The sequence below is a fragment of the Narcine bancroftii genome, chromosome 6, assembly GCF_036971445.1.
Source record: "Narcine bancroftii isolate sNarBan1 chromosome 6, sNarBan1.hap1, whole genome shotgun sequence".
NCBI lineage: Eukaryota > Metazoa > Chordata > Chondrichthyes > Torpediniformes > Narcinidae > Narcine > Narcine bancroftii.
The window spans coordinates 16,352,241-16,376,321 of NC_091474.1; the positions used below are offsets into that span (position 1 = coordinate 16,352,241).

The 24,081-nt window shown below is 41.2% G+C and overlaps 1 long non-coding RNA gene across 2 annotated transcripts in view; it reads right to left on the reverse strand.

The window, feature by feature from the left end:
* LOC138737429 (uncharacterized) overlaps positions 1-24,081 on the reverse strand; it is a 78,905-nt gene that overhangs the window by 10,110 nt on the left and 44,714 nt on the right. For both annotated transcript variants that reach the window (XR_011340906.1, XR_011340907.1), the window contains exon 3: positions 14,406-14,468. This is a non-coding gene — a long non-coding RNA (uncharacterized lncRNA). The remainder of the gene's footprint in view (positions 1-14,405; positions 14,469-24,081) is intronic.

A 24,081-nucleotide genomic window follows, 5' to 3' on the forward strand; every position in this document is an offset into this window, starting at 1 on the left:
CCAGTGCTCATGTTGTGGTCTCTTCGTCAGGGAGACTGGAAGCAGACTGGGAGATCGTTTCCTTGAACACCTTTGCCCTGAAGATGAGCACTCACAGAGTGACGGCTTCTTCCTCACTACCATCAGATTCCTCAATGTTCAATGAACCTAAGACATTGACTAACTTTGATTTTTCATGCACTATTTTTATTTATTGTTGTCAGGTGGTTGATATGAATGTTTGCACTATGACGCTGCAGCAAAGCAACAAATTTCTTGACTTGTTCTTATCAATAATTCTCATTCAGTCCATGGCCTCGTGCACTGCCAAATCAAGGCCACCCACTAAATGGAGGAACAACGTCTTATATTCTGACTGGCTAATCTCCAACTAGATGGCATTAATACCGACTTCGCCCAATTTTGTTCACTCCTCCCTGTTCTCTTCCTTTCCCTATCCCTTTGTCTCCTTTTCTCCAGCTTCCCACCTCTTCCCTTTCCTTCTCCTATCAGAGCTGTCTTTCTTACACCCCCATCCTCCCCCCCCCCCATTTCTCAGCTTCTTTCCCTTCTACCCTCCCACCTGTATTCACCTTGTGGTGGTTCACCACCGGCCTACTGCAGGGGGCAACCTCTGCACCTGCAGGAGTGTAAGGGGACAGGATAACACCTAGCCGGCTGTCAATCAGTCAGCCTGAATGAATCAAGCCCCACCCGGTCAGGTGTCAATCATCCTCCGGGATATAAGACTGCGCCGCCCTCCCGAAGTCTCCCTCAGAGATACTGCAGCTACAGCCACCCTGGCTCTGTGGAAGTCTTTGCGGATTAAAGCCTGTTGTACAGTCTTTGCCTTGTGTCTGTCTGATTCTGGCTAACAGCACACACCACACACCTATAACCTTTTTCCTGTTAGCCTGTGTCCTCCAACTTCTCTTCTCCTCCCACCCCCCCCCACCACCACCCAACCCCATGCTACCATTACATTCAGGCATCTGCCTGGTTATCACATTTCCTGATGAAAGGCTCAGACCTGAAACCTAGGTTAACTTTTACTTTTGATGGATGCTACATCACCTGCTGAGTTTCTCCAGCATATTTGTGTACCCAGTCAGACATCATTGGGGCTTCACACTGGTACAGCAAGTAGTTGCTGCTGCCCCATAGATCCAAGAGAGTTAGGTTTAATTCTGACTTCTGATTCTGTGGGGGGGGGGGGGGGAGAGGAGGGGTTTTCCCAGTCCGCTCTGATTTGTACTTTCTCAGTTCGCTCTGATTTCCCCCCCACCTCCCCCTCATTGCTTAGTTATTGTCCACTGCAAATTACCTTCGCATATTTGGGGATGTGGGAGGTGTTGATGGCTCTATGAGAGAGAATAAGTTACTGGGAAATTCAATCTCCTGAACCACCACTTCAGACGGAGAAATGATCCACAGGACTATCCTGATAAGTCCCAATTGACCATGGTAAAGAGAAAATGGATAACTTCTTAATATTAACGATTCTCTCTGGTGTACTCCAAACACCCAGGCCCCACAATATGTAATACCGTACTTACAGAACTTAGCTCTCAAATGCACATCCGTGATCCCAAATTCAACAGGAGGCAGAACAATGCTGACAAAGGCCTATCTGCAAATGCTGAGCTGTTCAGGTTATTTTCTATCAAATCAACTCCATCCGTGTTTCCTCTGCACTGATCCCTTCCTCTCCTGCTTTCACTCACCAGGAAACACCTTGTTTGGAACTAATGTTTCTTTTCTCCCAAAAAAACTAATACTTTATGTCTGTGTGATTTAATTTTAATGTTATTCTTGCTTGGAATCTACTCCTGAAACTTTCATCTCCTCTTGAAACTTTAATCTCCTCATATTACTCTGTGTTGAAGTGGGCCCCTTAATCATTAATTGAATCATACATTTCAATGACCAATTTCTCTTCTTATCTAAAGCCTTTCAGTAATTCATTGGTGATTTATCTGCCCCTAGTAAATGCCAAATCCTTTATATTGCATTATTCTAAAGTTTTTTCCTTGAACTACAGTACTTAATAGGCAGTGCAAATAAAAGTATTCTCAAACATTCTTACTTGAATCTTCCTTGGCTTCTACATGCTGACTTCTGATTTCAGCTTTATTGTCAGAGTACATACATGACATCACATACAACCCTGAGATTCTTTATCTCCGGGAAAAGCTGAATTACCACTTATTGGTAGTGGAAAAAAACAACTGTACACAACTTACGCATGTAAACAAATAATGAAATGTAAAATGGCTGTGTGTGTAATAGAGAAATTTAAAAAAAATGAGTGAAGTGCAAAAGTAAGGGTCCTAAAATAAGTCCCTGATGGAGTTTGTAGTTGAGGAGTCTGATGGTGGAGGGGTAGCAGCTGTTCCTGAACCTGGTGGTGTGAGTCTTGTGGCACCCAGACTTCTTTGCTGATGACAGCAGTGAGAACAGAGTGTTTGCTGGGTGGTGTGGACCCTTGGTTGTGGGATTCATGAAATATTTGGGTTCAGAAGAAGGTGATGGGGGGGGCAGTTTCTGTAGTACATTTTCCGTAGTCCGGCACCCGTCAGATACCAACATTGATTTCACCTCGTATAAAAATTTCTAGGTCATTGTTTCTTGTTTTCAATATGTCTATGAGCTTTTAGAAGGATTGTTTATTCAGTAGGATTAATGGTTACATTTAGTAGTTATTGGGAGAATTTGTCAGAACTGCATGCTTGAATAGAAGAAATGAGACTTACGGAGTGGTAAAAAAACAATTGGTGAAAAGATCGCCTGATTTTGATTTTTTTTTGTTGACACCTGCAGCTAAATACAATACCCAGGATATAGAGAGAAGCCAGCACTTTTGAAATGGGTTAATACTATTATTACTGGGACAGAAAAGATCGCCACAGCATGAAAAAAAAGAATTTAACCGATCAATATTAAACCTACCAAATGGAATATCATGTTACCACAGTTGTTACAAGTTAAACATTATCATAAATATCTGCAGTGATTTACCAATCTTATGACTGCCTGCTGTACAAAAAAAATCTATTTACAGTATTTAAAAAATGTAATTGTTCAATATTAATTTCAAAGTACTGCAATATTTTCCAGTCCTTGGGATCAGGTACAAAATCATTCTTTGTTCTCTCAGAGTAGTATGAGGAAAGACTTGCTGAGCTTATCTCAATTTTTTTAAAAATAGCGTGTCATTTGGAAAAAAGTGTTCTTCTCTATTACACTGAGTAAATCGACCCAGAAAGAAAGTACACTGATAAACCTACAAATGTCCAGAATGTGTTCATTATCATACTGCTGTGATAACACGTTCATTTTTATCCTTGGGTTATTAATAGCTCTCCATATCTATTTTTAACTCACACCAAGCAAATTCAAATGGACATAAAATAGCTGAGATTTCAGCTACCCAGACACACTGTACACCTATGACAGGGATAAATAGTTTGAGCAACTGAATACTTCGTTATATATTCATGCAACACCTTCCATACATTGAGTTCATGCTGTTGCCATATTCCATTCATATCTATATTATTTTATTCTCCCCACGTTTACGTCACATTCTCATAAATTCTACCACTCACCCACATAACAGGGACAACTTAACCTGTCATCCCGTCTGTGTTTGAGATGTTGGAAATAACCCAGGTGGTTGCTGGCAGAACATGTAAACCTCACACGGAGGTCAGGTTTGGGCCCCATTGTTAGTCCACAAAACCATTGGAGTTTGGAACAGAATTAGGCCATTTGGCCCATTGAGTACACTCTGCCATTCGAAACATGGCTGATGTATTCTTCCTTTCAACCCCATTTTCCCACCTTCTCCCCTTAACCTTTGATACCATTACTAATCAAGAACTTACCAGCCTTCAACTTTAAATCTTTCCAATGAATTGACCCCCACAGCCATCTGTGGCAACAAATTTCACTGATTCACCACCCTCCAGCTGAAGAATTTCTCCTTCTCTCTGATCCAATGGAGTGTCCTTTTATTCTGAGGCTGTGCCCCCTGATCCTAGACTCTCCCACTATGAGAAACATTTTCTCCATGCCCACTCTATCTAGCCCTTTAAATATTTGGTAAATTTCAATGAGAGCCTCCTCTTTCAAAGATCATCCTTTCAAATTCTAGCTAACAGAGGCCTAGAGGCTCAGAGTCCTTCTGCGTTAGCTCTCTCGTCCCTAGGATCATTCTCGTAAATTGGAGAAACCATTCTTTTTTTTTCCTTTTGTTCCAGCATTGGCCTCTGTATTCCTCTGTTTGGAATTCTCTCAGTAAACATATCCAGGGCTCCCTTACCCCATGAACAGGTGATGTTAGAAATTGAAATATTTTCATGTAATGTCTTCTGCTTTCAACCTTATTTCTTTGGAAGCCAATCCATTTCATTGAAACTTTAACTTTATTCTTCCCTCCACAGCTGCTTCCTGGCCCCCTGCAAATATTTTCTTCATTTATTTCAGATCAGCAATATCTGCAGTGGACTATTTTTGCATCCAATTATTTCTACCGATTTTAGCTCACCTTTACCTTTAATTTTTTTTTGTTAGGTAACAGGCCATTTTGGCCCATGAGCACCGAATTGACCTACAACCCCCAGTACATTTTTCTGAACAGAGGGAGTAAACCAGAGCACCCGGAAGAAACCCATGCAGACACAGGGAGAATGTACAAACTTCTTGGAGAAAGCGCCCAATTTGAAGCCCAGTCTCATTTACTGGCCCTGTAACAGCATAACACTGTAACACTGACCATGCCACATGATGGCAAGATTTAAATGGAATTTTGTCATAAATTGTTAGCAGCATTTTTTTTTTGCAGTATATCAGTGTAACCTGCCAGTTTTGCTATTTGAAGAAATGGTAACCTATAACGAGATAGACAACAGACTTGCCAAGGCAAATAGCGCCTTTGGAAGACTACACAAAAGAGTCTGGAAAAACAACCAACTGAAAAACCTCACAAAGATTACCGTATACAGAGCCGTTGTCACACCCACACTCCTGTTCAGCTCCGAATCATGGGTCCTTTACCGGCATCACCTGTGGCTCCTAGAACGCTTCCACCAGCGTTGTCTCCGCTCCGTCCTCAACATTCATTGGAGCAACTTCATCTCCAACATCGAAGTACTCGAGATGGCAGAGGCCAACAGCATCGAATCCACACTGCTGAAGATCCAACTGCGCTGGGTAGGTCACGTCTCCAGAATGGAGGACCATCGCCTTCCCAAGATCGTGTTATATGGCGAGCTCTCCACTGGCCACCGTGACAGAGGTGCACCAAAGAAAAGGTACAAGGACTGCCTAAAGAAATCTCTTGGTGCCTGCCACATTGACCACCGCCAGTGGGCTGATATCGCCTCAAACCGTGCATCTTGGCGCCTCACAGTTCGGTGGGCAGCAACCTCCTTTGAAGAAGACCGCAGAGCCCACCTCATTGACAAAAGACAAAGGAGGAAAAACCCAACACCCAACCCCAACCAACCAATTTTCCCTTGCAACCGCTGCAACCGTGTCTGCCTGTCCCGCATCGGACTTGTCAGCCACAAATGAGCCTGCAGCTGACGTGCACTTTACCCCTCCATAAATATTCGACCACGAAGCCAAGCCAAAGAAAAAAGAGAAGAACCTATAATACAAAAGGAAGCAAAAAGCAGAAAATTGTGGAAATACACAATAGGTCAGGCAGCATCTGTCAAAAGCAAAACAGGATCCACAGAGGGTGAAGCATTTACATTTTACCTGTCTTCACAGATGTGTCCTGACCTTACTTTTGATTTCTAGTACCTGCAACATTTAGTTTTGGAGTCTGAAAGTTAAGTCAGTGGTTTATGAAAATAGATAAATTACAAAATAACAAATCAAAGCTCCATTGCTATATAAAAATTACAGACAAGGCAATTTGTTAATTGTTGCTTAACATTATTAATTACAAGCTCAGAATATCAGGTGAGTGTTCAGTATTTCTTCATTTTTATCAAAATTGATCACGAGACAACTAATTCAATTCAAAAGAAAAAAATCAATTGTCGTAGAGTAGGCTGAATGGTGATTTTGGTAATTTCTTGGGTTTTGCACTAATAGCATTCTGGGTACAGTCTAATGGGAGAGCATTTACTGTCAGAATGAACCTTATTTTTTGTAAGGTGTCACATGTCCTATTAACATTTCAGAAGACATCATGGCGTCAGTATTTTTCTTGCATCAGATCAGAGAGCTATGCTGGTGTCATTCATGTTTTGGGAAAGGTACATTTGCAGAGAGACTGCAACAGCTGTAATAATAGATTCAAAACCCATCGCTCTATTTCCTTACAGGCAAGCCCTAAGGGAACAAGTAATGATTTTCGTCTATCAAGGTTAAATTGGACATCAGATTTTTTGCCGTGTAAAACAGTGCTACATTCCTAAAGCTATTTATTGTGTTCACACTTTTGTGCCAGTGGGTTAATTTAAAGGTAAAATTGCAAGATCCAAGGGACTGTGATAAAACTGTTTATTGTATTTATGAAGAGATTGAAAGGGGGTTGATTGTAGCACATAGAAATTATTAAGGCAGATTGTGTTCAAGCAAACAAGTTGCTGCACTTCCTCAAATAATATCCCAAGTGCTTTCAGCCTGTGCGCATTTGAAGACATATGATGGTTAAATATTTTCAATTTGAATCAATACCTGCATCCATCTATTATTTTTAGAGAAACAAATTGAACAGGAATGTAGTCTGGTGTTAATTTTATACTATGCTAAATTCAGATTTTCAGACACAGACACAGAGAGAGAGAGAGAGAGATTGAAATTATTTGGGAATTTCATTAATCTAACAGCAATAAAAAGTGGGGGAAATTTAAAAGCAGTCATTTGATTTTGCAATTGGAACACAATCATGGGAATAACACAATATTGACCATAAAACTGAGAATCTGAAATACATACAAAAATAGTCTAATCTTCATTTCAATTAATTAGAACTAATTGCAATAATAAAGTATGTTTATTGCAAATTGTTTTGCTGATTTTCCGTAAAGTTTGTTCTGTTTAATGGCAAAATAAACAATATTAGATGTGGACTCCCACAACAATTTCATTGATCAATCATTTCAGACGCTATATGCTCTTAGATAAAACCTGTGATCCCATTTTATTTTAAAAATTGTACTTTGAGTCAATCCCCTCTTGAATGTATAAATTGCCTGCAACCTTAAATTTGCACTTTCAGAACTTATGTTTAAATAGAATCTTACGAGAGAGCCAAATACTTATCTGATATCCTGGTTGGTGATTTTACTTGGCATGTTTCCGAATTGGTGAAAATACCAGGGATTTAGAGCATGAAATAGCTATAGACTCAGTGATTATAGCATAAGGTAATTGGATTTTATTAAATATTCATGTTGATATGTAGTATTTAACTGCAGAATGTTTTAATCATGTATGAAAGCATCAAAAATTAATTATACTTTCCATAATGTCCTCTAGATAAATGTAAGTAGCAAAATGAACTAAGTAGCCTCTGTAATGGTGACAAAGTATGCCTATTGATATCAAAGAGCCAGTTAAACCACAGTCATCCTCTGAGCATTCAGGCATATTAGGTCATAAATTGCCATTTCAATAATCTATAGAGTGACTTTCATGGAAAGATTTAACAATCAAGGTTATGTAAAATTATGAGGAGCACTTCGCTGTGAAGATTCTTCCCTCTCTTAAATCTACTCTGATCCCCTTACCAATCCATCGACTTCAGTCCTCAATTCTCTCCCCTTTTCCTCTTCTAACCTTGGCTCTCCTTTCAACCCAGGTCCTTAGTTTATTTAATTTCCTTTGTGTGCTTCACAACCATGAAGTCTTGAGCATGCAGGGCCTGTCAATAATGCGTCATGCTTTGAGCATCATGTGCTGGAGAGAGGCCTTCATACAAAAAGATTATTGACCTGTTTCATGCCAATGAAATAATGCACCGTTAGAGGAACCAACTAAATCAAAATGTGCCCATTTAAGAGTAAAGATAAAGAGATAACATTATTGGAGGCGCAATTTCAGACAAACATATGAAGCTAATGTTCAAACAAACAGGGAAAATTTATATTGAATCCAATTCTAGACTTAATAGGAACCCATCAATCAATCGTTCAAAATGTACTAGGGGTGTAAGCGGGTGGCGCAGGCTTGTAGGCCAAAATGGCCTGCTATCGTGCTGTATGTCTGAATAAAAAAAAATTTATCAAGTTACTTAAAAGGATATGGGGTGAATTGACATGTACTGAACTATCGATTCAATTCTAGTGAATAGGTTCACAATCCTGAAATCATTTATATAATTCATACTGCAATTATTTAAAATGATCAGTGAGCCTCAGTACAGCAGTGAATCACTAACAAACTCTCCTTCCAATTTAAAACAGTGCATATTTTGCTATCCAATAGGCTCCAAAATGCTCAATCTATTTATTCAAACTAAATTCACTTTGATGGATGCACTCATTTTAAGTTGAGTCAACCTATCCATAAGTTTATTTTTTTCTCTGCAAGAAGTCAAGATCAATGACAAAGATTAAATGTACAACAAGGTTAGGAACAGTATGAGAGAAGAAGAGGTAAATTTTCAATCAAGAATGAGCTGTGGGATTAAATTCTTAGAGATCGAAGGGAAGGTTATAATTGAGGAGGCAAAACAAATCTATTTTTTTGAGGCTTCAGAAAAAAAAAATCAAGAAAAGATGAAAATCAGGGTAATTTTCTTTAATGGGAAGTGATTACTGTAAAAAAAAGGCTTGCTGCCATCTGCAGTAAGTTGATATGTATGCTGTGCCCCATAAAAAACACTTAGCATGCCTTAATAGTAGTAAAATAAGACTGGTGATCACAGTTGTAGTCAGAGGAATTTACCCTATGATGCACCATCAACAACTCCAAAAGGGCTGGAAGTTATGTAAAACTGTTAGGCTTTTATTAGCAATAGGAAACATGTCTCTGCTGGTCGACGATCCTGAAGAGGGAAGGGGGCTGTGGGGTAGTCACCTTTCATTCAGGAGTCTGTGGGAGGAGCCACAGGTACAGTCAGCTAAGGGGCATGTCAGCCAGATAGCTAAACCTACATACAGTGGTTTATCACACTTTGATTATATTGGCAAAATCCTTGGATGCTACTTGATTTGATGGCCAAGGTTTTACTGGATGCTTCCTTCTTGACATATTTTATGTAAGACAATTCAACAGCAAATGAATCCAATTGAGGAAAGGACAAATATGTCATGTTATTGTCATGGAAAATGAGAGGACAGAAGGCAGAGAGGGCCAAACAGCTAATCCTCAGGCCCAAAATGCCAGTTACATATCTTTACATCCGATGGATGGGTTACTTCAAACAGGCTGAGGATTCTCACTGATGTATAACAATGATTAAAAAGTTTAAAGGTGAGTCTGCTAGTAGGTTTTCCTGCTCTGTTCCCACTTCCAGGGCTGTCTGTAAGGAGTTTGTATGATCGCCCTAGGAATGCATGGGTTTCCTCTGGGAGCTCCGGTTTCCTCCATCCTTCCAAAGATACAGTTATAATTGGGCAGCAAGGGTTAAATGACTGGAATCAGCTTCTACAGTGCTGTAATTACATTTTAAAACATTAAAAAAAAGCTGATCTCTTTCTCCACTAAGCCCCACTGCCCGGCCTTCTCCCCATAACCTTTGATGCCCTGCTAATCGAGAACCCATCAATCTCTGTCTTAACTATACCCAATGACTTGGCCAACAAATTCCACAGATTTACCACTTTCTGGCAGTAGAAATTCTTACACATCAGTTCACATCACTTCAATTCTGAAGTGGTGCCTTCTTGGCCTAGATTCTCCCACCATGGAAAATAACATTTCTACATCTACTCTCCATGCCTTTCAATGTTTCCAATGCTTCAATAAGATTCCCCTCTCATTCTCCTGAATTCCAATAAATGTAGGCCAAGAGCTGTCAAATGCTCCTCATAATGACAACCCTTTCATTCCCAGGACATCCAACTCAAGCTTCTTTGAACCCTCTCCAATGTCAGCATGCCTTTTGTGGAATGAGGAGCACAAATCAGCTCTGTGGGGTCTCACCAGTGCCTTAAAAAGCCTCAACATCACATCCCCACTCTTATATACTATTCCTCTTGAAATTAATGCCTCTTTAAATTGACTGGAATGAAAACATAACATTTTGGAATCACACTGCTGGTCAGGCAACATCTGTCGAAACAAAAATGGAGTCAAGTTCTAGGTCAGAGATGCTTCCTCAGGATAAACTTCCATCTTACAAGGGGGCATGGATCCATAGGAGGGGACTACAGCCAGTGCTGGAGGGGAGTGAGCCATAGTAATCAGTACAGGGCAGAAGTGGGAGTGGGAAGGGAGAATGAGAAGGGACATTCTAGTGCGAGTTGGAGTGCAGGACAATGCACAACAGGCCATGAAGGAAGGGGTGGTGCAAGAAGAGAATATCGGTGCCATGGTCTGGCTGAGAAAGGTTTGGAGCTTCCTCAGGAGGTAGAAATCCCACTACTCCTCACCGACAAGCAGATGACAATGGAGCCAATTTTCATGCTGTTCATAAGTTGATGCTTTCAGCATCTAATTCTGGCAATCTGGAGCTGGTAATCCCCTGGCAAACAACAAACTTTAAGCCTTAATTAGGTCCCCATTTGCCAAATCATTAGCCCCTTTTCCACTATTCCAGGAATTAACTGGGAATTTACTGGGGCAGGGTCCAGTGGAAAAGGAACACTGTCTGAACACTGGCGTTAAGTGATGTCATTTCACACTGGGGATTAACCGTCTCTACCTGATGCCAGTGCACTGATAAAACCAGTGGAAAAGGGAGAGCAGAAAGTCACCCATTTCCAGATGAAGGTAGAGCACGCCTACCCCGGGGATGAGTTGTGTTCAGTGGAAAAGCAATTAGTGTCCCAGTTAAGGATGGCCTAGTGGAAATGGCATAAAGGGCTTCCTATTCCAGGATACTGCAGAACCAATTAACTGGGATGCCAGTGAAAAAGGGACTATTGACTGTTGCAATTCCTGAAAGGACTGAAGTGGGCAAGGCTACCACTATCATATCAACCTTCTGCAGGAGCTCTATCGAGAGTGACCTGGCTGGCTGCTTCACAGTGTGGTACAGTTGCTACTGAGAAATGGATCAGAGATCAATCTGAAGGACCATAAGAGTGGTAGAGAGGATCACTGGAGTCTCCCTTCTGTCCCATTGATGTGATCTACCGGGATTATTGTCTGAAGGTGTGCAAAATAATTTGAGGACCCCTTCCATCCCGCAACCAGTATCTTTCAGCTGCTATTGTCGGGAAAGAGATACAGGAATATCAGAGCCAGCACCACCAGGGTGAGAAACAGCTTCTTCCACGTGCAATGAGAATGCTGAACAACCAAAGGAACTGTTCACACTAACCATCCGAGATTTTCATTTGCAAAACAATTTTAAAAATTTTATTTATTTCTATTTATGAATACTTGCCCTGCATCTGTATTGTTTGTCTGTGTGTGTGTGTGTTATATCTGGTTGTGTGTCTGCATGCTTTGCACCAAGGATCAGAGAAACATTGTTTCGTTGGGTTGGCATTGTGCAATATAATGACAATAAACTTGATTTGACAATCATATGCTTCATTAGCTGTTTGATTTCTTCTATAATGTGATTGGGTTACCTGATATTTAAGTCCCAAGCTCCCTACACCTTTCAACTGTCCCTCATTCACTCGGTCTGGGTTTCAATCAAGGCAAAATACTCTCATTAATTATTCATTTTTTTCCCCCCATACTTAACATTCAAGATTTGATAGAAAATAGCTGATGTTGAATTTAATAAAATATCCATTTCATAGGATCACAAAGCTTTGAAGATAAAAACATCTTTTGCTTTGAACCATTAGTTTTATTGCCTGAACATTATCTTAAGTATTAGAAGATTGACCTCTTACCGAATACTTACCAAAAGTGATTAGACACTGGTCAAAAAGAGGCCAATATACATATTTCATAAATAGGAAAATTGGTCATTTTAGCAACCTTGCTATGGAATTTTTATTAGATGTGACAATAATGGACTAAAAATAACCAAGGCTCATTACCAGCTTACTGGTGAAAATAGACCTTTTGCAGTCTGACTCTGTGCAGACATAAATTTCACACTTTGTTAAGCAGAGGGTTCCCTGTAGAAGCCATCCTAATACGGTTAGTTGGGGATTTGACCTTGTGTGTTGGAACAGTAATGTACTCTGTTGTAATCTTTACACATCATTCTAACTTTGACTTTGTAGGTTAAAATGCACAGCTGGGATTTCTCCAGTGGGACAGCCACACATTGAATACAGCCCTACCTTGTACATAAATGCTTTGGAAAGGTTAGTCTGTACAATTTTCTGGAATATGAAGAGAGGGTAATTGATGACTAAATTAATTAATAACTCCATCACCAGTTCCCCTCCCCCCCCCACTTAAACTCATATTCTCTAGAATGTGACATTTTTACCCTAGAAATTTGCTTCTGTCTCCCCATCAACAACTCTTATCATTTTATAAACTTCTATCAGTTCTCCCTCAGCTCCAACATTCCAAAGAAACCAATCCAACTTGTCTAACCTCATATAGCTCATGTCCTCCAAATCTCTCTTGTAACCTTTTCCAAAGCCTTCATATCCGTCATGTAATGGGGTATTCAGAGATGCACACAGTTCTTCGTCAATGTAACCAACATTTTATATCGCTGGAACAGGAATTCCTTACTGATTGCTCCACTCAATTAAGGTAAGCACGCCATACACCTTCATTACCACCCGATCTACTGGTGGGGCTTAAAGGGATATTGGCTGAACACAGATAAATGAGATGAGCTTGAGTCTATATGAACAAGTTGGGCCAAAGGCTTGTTACCTTTTTGTAACTCAGGGGAGGCGAAACCTTTTTGGTTGTAGGCCACATACAAAAATATTTAAGGGGTCACAGGCCAAACAATAAGATGCCTGGCAGTTTTCAACAAGTTATACTGCAAGAAAAACAGCATTGTTTCTATTTATCTCTCTATTCATCCATCCATTTATTTATCCATTCATTTATCTATTTATTATTTGTTTATTTACTTCTTCAATAGCTTCTAGTATTGAAACTAAGTGCAATGCACATAGAGTGTAATTTCTTGTGAGAGACTATGTTCTAATGGGGCACTTAAAAATGGTCAATGGGCAGCAGTTGGCCTGTGAACTTTAGTTTTGCCACCCCTCAGTGCCCTTATTAAAAAAATATTAAATAATATAAGATGTAGTTAGTGGCTGTAAGGAGAGCAGTGGATATCATCACAGAATCTGCCCACAATTCTCTACCCATTCGTGTTAAAACAAATGCATTCCATGTGAAAGTTGCTCCCTTACAGAAACATATTCTGGAGTAGACCACCCGCTCCTTGTACTTCTACCACTATTTTGGCTAATCATTTCCTCAGCCCCATGGATCAAATTTTGATCTCTTAATGGCCTGATAAAGGTCCATCAATCACAAATCCTGAAAAATTTAATTCATTACACCTGTTGATATATTCTACTCGTGGAAACCATTTCTTTCAGTTTGCCATCAAAAAGTATCTCTGTGCACTTGCACCATTTGATTCAAACTTTGCTTTCAAGATGATAGATCTAATGTGCAACTTATAGATGAAATCTCAATATACAAGAGTCTACATTGGAAATACTTTAACCCAGTTGTTGTCAACCTTTTTCTTTCCATCATATGCCACTTTAAGTATTCCTTATGCCATTGATCCTCTGTGATTAGTAAGGGATTGCTTAAGGTGGTGTGTGGGTGGAAAGAAAAAGTTTGAAAACCACTCGTTATGTGCACGGTTTCATAACTGCAAAGAAAATGGGCCAATGACAATTTTCTCAAGGAAACTATTTCAGTAATAATTGGGTTTAGTGCAGTGATTCTCAACCTTCCCTTCCCACTCACATACCACCTTAAGCAATCCCTTACAAATCACAGAACACTTATTGCATAGGGATTACTTAGTGGCCTGTGAGTGGAAAGAAAAAGGTTGAGAATCACTGCTAAATTTGCAAAAATATTTTGTCACCAAGGGCAACTTTTCTGTGTGGGGAACTTCCCAAATGCAACCAAAATAAAGTGGTTCAAACCCAGTTGGTTGAAAAAAACCCTCAATGTTTGATCAGGTCAGGAACATGATGATCATATTGTCTCAAACTGTTGGCATCTTTTGGTTATATGGGTAAATTCTCAACCCGAGCAAAGGAAGATGTCTTTAAATAAATGCACTCAGAATGAAGTAGATGTCGGATGGGCTACTCAATATAAAGAATGTCTCATTAACCTTTACACTTTTCTTCCTGACTCTCTTATCAGATTTAGTTACCTACCTTAAACTAGGTATCTTATTTTCAGTGTCCACAAACTCCACATCAGGAAACATCAGATGAAAGCTGATGAATAGACAAAATGAGAGGTTATATAACTCATGGCATTCACAAGGTCATTAATTCCTGGTGTTTTGTAAACCTTTTAACAGCTTGGAAAATTAACTTGTGTCAGAAACTCAAATGTATGAAAAATATATAAATAAAATGCTGCACATTTATTTTACAAAAGCAAGGACCTATGGACATACAGATAAGAGAGAAAATGTTATAAACTACATAAAAAAATGAATTAATTTTCATTTTATCATTATTATTTATTTTAACAGATGATTGATACATTTGAAGCAATCTACATATATATTTACATATATTAAAGCATCAACATGGGAAATAGCACTTGAAATGATAAATGGTATTTGATAATATGCTTGGGTCCATTGAATGGAATTCAGTTAAAGATGAAAATTATGGAAACATAATGCTTTTAAAGTAATTGGTTCTTTCTCCAAGGTCAAAATATTTCAATACTTTGAATTAAAAATCTATTGCATGCCTTTTGATAAATCCCAAATGTTAACAAATTTGTATTTTAATTCATATTGGACAAAATTATGAAAGGCACAGATAAGATAGAGGTAGGTAAGTTGTTCCCATTGGTGAGAGAGAGACTGTAACTAGGAGACACAGCCTCAAGATCTTGGGTAGTAGATTTAGGATGGAGATGAGGAGGAACTGCTTTACCCAGAGGATGGTGAATCTGGGGAATTCACTGTCCATTGAAGCAGTGGAGGTGACCTCAGTAAATATATTTAAGGCAAGGTTGGATAGATTTGACCATAGTTGAGAATTTAAAGGATATGGGGGAAAATGGCAGGTAGGTGGAGATGAACCTGTCATCAGATCAGCCAAAATCTCATTGAATAGTGGAGCAGGCTCGAAAGGAGGATAAGCATATGAATACGTTGCAATTCATTGGATTTGTAAATATGTGAGTGAATTTCCACTGCTGCACAAAGTTTCAGAATGGAGTCCAAAACACTGGCTATCTGAGCTTCCATGGAGTTAGTCATTTCTGCCTGTCCAATATCACCCTCCCAAACTCACAAGTTCTATCATCAAGAAGGACAAAGTAGCAACATCTGTAGGTTCCTTCTGACATGAAAACACATCATTATCCTCTCACCTTCACTGGAAGTCCCTACCTATCAGCATTGTGGCAGCTTTCTCACTAGAAGGACTGCAGTGGTTCAGGAAGATACCTCATCTCCACCTTTTCAGGCAAAATTGTGGATCGCAATAAGTGCCAGCCTCGCCAGTGTTGGCGTGATCATAAAAAGTAATTAAAATAATTCTGTGGCTCCACGCCAAACATTACAGCACACTACGGGCCATTTGGCCCATGATGTTGTACTGACCGATACAAACCTATTCAACAAACTAAACCTTCCCTACCTCACACCCATAACCATCTACTTCTCCTGCATCCATGTGTCTAAGAGTTTTTCTTTAACATGTTCCTAGTGTATCATCCTCCACCACCACTCCATGCAATGCATTCGAGGCATCCACTACTCTGTGTTTTAAAAAAAACTTACTCCTGATGTCTCCCCTCACCTTGTATTTGCTAGTCTCACCCTGGGAAAATGATGCTTGCTGTCCATCCTATCAATTCCTATCATGTTCATGTAGATGTCTATTAAGGTACACAAATCTTGTGTCAAAAGGGAAGTGGATATATATGCAAAGAACACACTTGCTGAGCAGTGGCATAATGCCATAGCTAGTGCAGCATTATAGCTCCAACAACATGGGTTCAATCCTGACTGAAGGTACTGGCTGTGGCATTTGCACTTCCCTGTGATTCACATTCTCTGGGTGCTCTGGTGCCCTCCCACATCCAAGGATTTTAATTGGCTATATGAGTAAATTCAGGAAGAGAATTTAATGGGAATGAGTTTCAATCTTTGGTGTAGAATCAATGTCAAACAACCTTTCTGTTCCATATGAGTTAATCAATGAATCATGTCAAACATCCCAGTTCTGTGCTATTTGATTGCAAATGGCAGCTGCAAAAATATTGTTGTTTCCTATTGCAGGTGTTAAACTTATGAATCAAAGACATGATGTGCATGATTTGAACTTTGCCTTGAAAATATTGTTCCATTTAATTTCCTGTTCTTTTGTAACTAGTTATTTTTGCAATATCCAACCCCTGGTAGCTAAATGATAAAGCGCACTATGATCAATGATGATGTGTGAGACCAGCAAGTAAGCAGATTTGTAGCATTCCTGGTCTCCGCTGTGATCACGTTGAGACCTTTGGGGAGCTGGTGTGGAAATGCCCTCTCTTTCCTACAGTATCACTCATCAGGGAAAAAAAAGTGAAGTGAACCCTGGAATATAATGCATTTGTGTTTGAATAGTCTGCTGACAAATGATTTCAGCAAGACAAGGGATAGTATTGGTACCTTACAACTTTATTCTGATTAGTCCATTGCTGGATGAACAAAAAGAATAAATGAGAAAGGAACAAACAAAATACAAGAAAATTAATGTCCTTTTTTGACAGAGTCATGGTGTTATACAGCAATAAAACAGGCCTCCGTCCTAATGTGTCCATGCTGACAAAGGGGCCTTCTGAACTGGTTCCATTCAAGTTGGCGCAGTAGTTAGCGCAACGCCTTTACAGTGCCAGTGATAGGACCAGGTTTCAAATCCCACACTCTCTGTAAGGAGTTTGCATGTTCTCCCTGTGCCTGTGTGGGTTTTCCCTGGGGGGCTCCAGTTTCCTCCCATTGTTCAAAATATATCAGGGCTTGTAAGTCAATTGGAAGGCACAGATTCATGGTCCGAAATGGCCTGTTACAGTCTAAATTAAATTTTAAAAATAATTAAATTAAAAAATTAAATTATCATAAGAACATACAAAATAGGAACAGCAGTTGGCTGTGCCATTCAATGAGATCATGGCTGATCTGATAATGGGCTCATCTCCACCTTAAAAAAAACATACTTGCATTCAGCCCACATCCTTTAAACATTTCCTATCTATGAACCTGCCAAAATGTCTCCTAAACATTGTAATTGTACCCACCTCTACCACTTCGTACCAGAGATCCAACAGTGGTCTTATTAAAAAAAAATGGATAAAATCTGAAGGGCTGAAGGCTTTCTGATTGTATCGGAGGTTTCAATCCATTGGCATCTGCAGAGGCTGGAGGAGTGCTGAGGATGAATCCATGGGCACTCGGTAACTCTGAAGGGACTCTCTTTTGCTTCTCTTTCTCTTACTGTAAGGGGCGAGGACAACACTAATGGCAATTCTGCCAGCCTTACAGAAGACTAAAATAAATTTTGTGCAATAATACATTTTCTATTTTATTACATGAGAATAAAATAATTTTGAAATTATTCTGAGTTTTGTTTCAATTGCATAATTCTGGTGTTCAATCTTATTGTAATCTTCTCCTGGTTCATTTTTATAAATATTTATCCGTGACATCACTGGCAAAGATAGCTTTTGTTATTCACCCACAATCACCAGTGAATCGAGGAGGCAGTTAAAATGTAATCACATCGATGGGTCTGGAGTCACATATTGGTCAGACTAGGAGACCTGATTCTCTTTCCTGAAGGACTTTAGTAAACCAGATGTTTTTTTTTTAAAAAAGACAAAATGGTAGTTTCACAGTCATTGTTATTGCCTCTGGCCTTAAGGAAATTCAACGACATTTAATTCCTTGAACTGAAATTCCTCAGCTGCCAAATTCATCTCTCTGTCTTAACAGTCTGTGACCATGGCTGATAGTTTGATAAATTAGCCACAGAACTATCATACCCGGTGGCTCAAATGTAAATGACTTGCTATGGTCTTTGGTTTATAATGTTTGTCTCTTCCCGTTTCTGTCAAATTATTCCACTATGCTCAGAGGCAGAAGAATTTGGGGACTGAAACAAAATGCTGTGGACGTTGGAAATCGAAATGAAAACATGCTGGAAATACCCAAAAGGTTAGGCAGCATCTGTGAAGAAAGACAGAGTGAATGCTTCAGGCCATTACCTCAGCAGAACTAAAAAAAAAAGTGCTTGAGCTGCTTCAAGTTTGAAAGAAAAATTACAGTACTGCTGGGGTGGACCCGTGGAGAGCAGGGAGTGAACACTCAGTGCTTCCCCAGAGAGTCCACCACCCATTCTGTCTGCTGTCAGCTCTGTACCGGCTTTAAACAACCTGTTAAAGGAGCTGACAGTGGTTTATTTCAAAATCTTGTAACCATAGGGTCTGGCTCAAGTTGGCGGCGCTTATGGTCACAGTGGCCACGAGAGATTGCAGACTCCGGGGAAATGGAGGAATTACACAGGGCACCAGAAAACAGGGAGATGACCTTTTTGAGAAGGAGAAGCAGAGGAGATGACCCTCGGGATGGTGACTACAGTGGCGGACCAGTGAGGGGCTCAGAGGCTGATGAACAAACAGGCGGCAAGCTATTGGTGACTTGAGGTGAGGTACCCATGCAGGCTGTGGACCGCTGACGACTGCGGTCATGGGATTCAAATTGGGCTGCAGACTGCTAGAGTCTGGCTGAAGGGAACCAGGTATCGGAAGCGGGGTGCGGGAGGGTGCTGGAGGTTTCCTGATCATGTCAGAAGTGTGCATCTGGTCTTCAGGTTGCTGATGGTTCAGTCTGAAGGCTGTGTGGCTGAGGGAGTGGTGGAGGTGAATCCACGGACATTCAGAGAATATAGAAACTCCTTAAAGATGGCGCCAGATTTGAACCTGGGTCACTGGCGCTGTAATAGCTTTGCACTAACCGTGCTATCTTTTAGCCATTAATGATCTAGAAAATTTTTGAATATTGCCTTTGTTCTTCCAATAACTACTGTTTAAGAAAATATACCACCAAGCCATCACTATGCAAGGCACAATGATAAATGGTTCAAACTCAAAGTGCTGACTGACCATTCCTTCCCAGGGATGGTATCTGACCTGCTGAGCTCCTCGTTTAATTCCTTGCTTGAGACCTGCAACTTTTCAGTTTCTCCAAAACGAAACAAAAGTTGATCATTCAATGTTTTTTGCCAGTGTTAACATGATGGGCCCAATGGCTTAAATTTTAATCTGACATACAGTCCTGTCACAGCCCCTTCTGGCCCATGAACCCATGGCCCCCAAACATACGAATTAACCTACTGTATAATCCATGTACGTATTTGAAGGGCAGAAGGAAACTGCGGCACCCGGAGGAAACCCCATGCAGACACAGGAAGGGGAACTCCTTAGAGACGGTGTCAGATTCAAACTTGGATCGCTGGTGCTGTAGCGGTGTTGCACTAACCATGCCACCCTTCTGCAGGTAAATCTATCTGATTCTAATATCTGAAAATTTTTTTTAGAGAATATTCAATGATTCATGCCTCTATTTTAACTGTTAATTATTAAATGATTGCATGTTTTCCTTTCAGGATATATAATGCTTCTCCTAATAAAGTAAAACACTAATGTAAATAAATGAGTGCTTGGAAACAATATAAAATATTGCGTCGTCTCAGCAGGGAGGTGGTTATCAGCTTGTACTTAACATTCATAAAATATACAGTGATATAATTGGGACACAAAATTCAGGATTACAACATATGGAAACAGACCACTCAGCCCACTGCATCACCTGTTTACACTAATCCTACATTAACCTGATATTTCTTTTATTTTGCCTACATTCTCATTAATTCCCTCCAGATTCAGCCACTCACCCAGGGAGGAGGAATAAATGACAGTGAGATCAGTTCCTTTGGGTGCTCAGCATTCTCACTGCCCATGGGAAGAAGCTATTCCTCAGCCGGGTGGGGCTGGCTCTGATACTCGTTAATGTCATTTGGTTGGAGAGGGCTGAGACACAGAAAACAGTATTAATCAGCTGCTTTGAATAATTTGCTGCAAACACCGCTGAATCCCTTTCTGAAGTCCTGAAAGAGATAGACAACAGCCACAAGCCCACCACAACCATCCCGAAGACTGCACGTGATGGGATTGAGACTTTGGGTGGGCATCAAGAACTTGACAGGGTGGTCCTTCTCACCACCATTCAAGTGAGGTCTTGGTGCTCATTTGAGAGTTCTGGAGATGCATCACGTTGCCAGATCTTCTTGAAATTTGCTTGAGGAAGAATCTGACACAACCCATCATCTTCTTTCCTTCAGGGGCCTTGGGAATATTCTATGCAGACCACTGCCTGACTAACACATTGAAATGTTTCTACAAAGGCAATGGTCAAATTGAGTGGAATGTCTCAGGACAGTGAGGTCAAGGCTACCATTCATAAACTTAGAGACAAGTAAAACCTCAGTCTTTGTAGGTCCAAGCTCCACATGGAGTCTAACGCAACACTGCACATTAAGGTGCTCCTCCTTTTTCTGGAGACTCGTCTTCACTCCCTGTTGCCACTCCCTAAAAAAAATGGTGGTGCTCTGGGCAGTGGAGATACAGCAGTGCTCTGCAGGGTCCTAACACTTAGTCCTGATGTGAAGAGCTCTGTACAGGCTTTAAATGGCCTGTTGAAGGAGCCGACAGAGTGTTTTATTTTTAAAACCTGCAACCGAAGGACCTGTGCCCAAGATGGTGGCATTTGTGATGAGCAGCGTACAACAAAGGGCGCAGACTCCGGGGGAGCAGTGGATCTGTGCAGGGCACCAGATATGGAGAGGACAATCCCCCCACATTGAGAAGGAGAAACATAGGAGATGACCCTACAGGAAGGTGACCACAGCAGTGGACCAGCAAGGGGCTCAGCCACTGAAGGAGCCACACAGGTTGAAGGCAGTGGGCGATTTGTACTCCAAGGACTGTGCTTTGCCATAGGTTGGCTCATGGGAACCAGAGTTCGGAAGAGGGACCTGAAGGCAACAAAGTGCTCCTGAAGGGCCTCAGGCGCTGAAGACTTCCTGATTGTATTGCAGGTTTGGAGCTGGGTGACCAATGGTTTGAATAGGAGGCTGCTGGGAGCACTGGAGGAGAATTCACGGATACTCAGACTCATTTTGGCTTCTTTTTCTCTTATTCTTAGGGGTACCTGACAAAGCTCACGGTGCCCCTTTGTTTGCCTTATGGAAGGAAAATGTTGGAGTATATCATTTATATTAGATTTTTATGTATTATGTGACAATAAAAGGAACTTGAGCATTGCTGTAGACATGATACACTTTAGACCTCCAGGTGAACTAGAAGATGATTTGGATGACTCTTGCATCACACGAGGAGGGCATGGGCCTTACTGTCACCAGACACAGCAAAATGAGATGCACCTCACATTTAATAATTCAGTTCCTACAAATGAAAGGAACATTCCCAGATTCTTGTAATATGAAGGCTGTTCTATCCAGCCAGGTCTTGCTGCATCCCCAGATCCTCCAAACTGTATCCCCAGCACCATTAGGTGATCAGAGCTGACAGTGAGAGGAACAGTTGATCAGTGGGACGAGTTGCTTCAATCTTGTTGCAATGGATTCTGATCTCCGCAGCCAGTTTAAAGTTCTAATTAATCTGTGGACTGACAGTGGACTCGAGTCCACGCACAGCGAGGTTTTGACCTGTGTGTGTCTATCTTATGGACTCGTTGCCTTGCTTAGTGACCTCTCTTGGACTTGGCAAAAGCTCAACACATGTATTGTCTTGTCTGTATGTGCATTATGTCCGATTGCATTTTGTACCGAAGAATACTGTTTCGTCTAGTTGTATTTGTACAATCAGATGACAATAATCACGATTTGACTTGAAACAGCCCAGAGAGGGCTCGGCGTAGAAAGCAAATATTCTGCGTAGAAGCAAGAATACACAATAGAGGACACAAGGTCAAATAAATGTGAAAATGATCAAAACTGGTCAATCAAAAGCCACAGACAATCTGGAAGAAAGTAAGGCTTTTGCTTCTGAAGCCTTTGGTGCAACTCACATAAGAATCTCAAATTAATTATTTGAAGTACTGGGATTGTAAATTGCCATCAAATATGGCTGCCCTTTATGTAACAAGATTCTATGAATGAGTTTGGAGATTTAGATAATTTAAAGAACATGGTCAAGTGTATTAAATGGACTTCAGTTTCTCTCTGTCTCATGTAATGGAATCACTGACATTTCACCAATTGTTGCAACAAATAAACTAGTCCAGAAAGAGGCTCTTCAACCCATTGAGTATGTGTGGTGATATAACCACAGCACTAGGCCATGTGCCCACCAGCCTACTGCAGGGGGTGACCTCTGTACTGCAGGAAGAACACCTGGGACGCTGACTCCACCTGGCCAGCTGTCAATCACCGACTTGAACCGGCCCCTCCCGGGCCAGTCACACGTGGTGTACAACAGAACTCGAATAGATTAAAGCCTGCAGTCATCTCCATTAACAATGGCGTGAAGCAAGGCTGCGTTCTCGCACCAACCCTCTTTTCAGCATGATGCTGAACCAAGCCATGAAAGACCTCAACAATGAAGACGCTGTTTACATCCGGTACCGCACGGATGGCAGTCTCTTCAATCTGAGGCGCCTGCAAGCTCGCACCAAGACACAAGAGCAACTTGTCCGTGAACTACTCTTTGCAGAAGATGCCGCTTTAGTTGCCCATTCAGAGCCAGCTCTTCAGCTGTTTTGCGGAAACTGCCAAAATGTTTGGCCTGGAAGTCAGCCTGAAGAAAACTGAGGTCCTCCATCACCCAGCTCCCCACCATGACTACCAGCCTCCCCACATCTCCATCGGGCACACAAAACTCAAAACGGTCAACCAGTTTACCTATCTCGGCTGCACCATTTCATCGGATGCAAGGATCGACAACGAGATAGACAACAGACTCGCCAAGGCAAATAGCGCCTTTGGAAGACTACACAAGGGAGTCTGGAAAAACAACCAATTGAAAAACCTCACAAAGATTAGTGTATACAGAGCCGTTTTCATACCCACACTCCTGTTCGGCTCTGAATCATGGGTCCTTTACCGGGATCACCTACGGCTCCTAGAACGCTTCCACCAGCGTTGTCTCCGCTCCATCCTCAACATTCATTGGAGCGACTTCATCTCCAACATCGAAGTATTCGAGATGGCAGAGGCCGACAGCATCGAATCCATGCTGCTGAAGATCAAATTGCACTGGGTAGGTCATGTCTCCAGAATGGAGGACCATCGCCTTCCAAAGATTGTGTTATATGGCGAGCTCTCCACTGGCCACCGAGACAGAGGTGCACCAAAGAAAAGGTACAAGGACTGCCTAAAGAAATCTCATGGTGCCTGCCACATTGACCACCGCCAGTGGGCTGATATCGCCCCAAACCGTGATTCTTGGCACCTCACAGTTCAGCGGGCAGCAACCTCCTTTGAAGAAGACCGAAGAGCCCACCTCACTGTCACAAGACAAAGGAGGAAAAACCCAACACCCAACCCCAACCAACCAATTTTCCCTTGCAACCGCTGCAACCGTGTCTGCCTGTCCCGCATCGGACTTGTCAGCCACAAACAAGCCTGCAGCTGACGTGCACTTTACCCCTCCATAAATCTTCGTCCGCGAAGCCAAGCCAAAGAAGAAGACAGTCTTTTCTGTGTTTTGTGTCTGCTTGCTGCACTACGGTGCTCCACAGTATGTCCTGACCATCAGACACTAATCCTACACATATCACATTTTATTTTCCCCACATTTCGA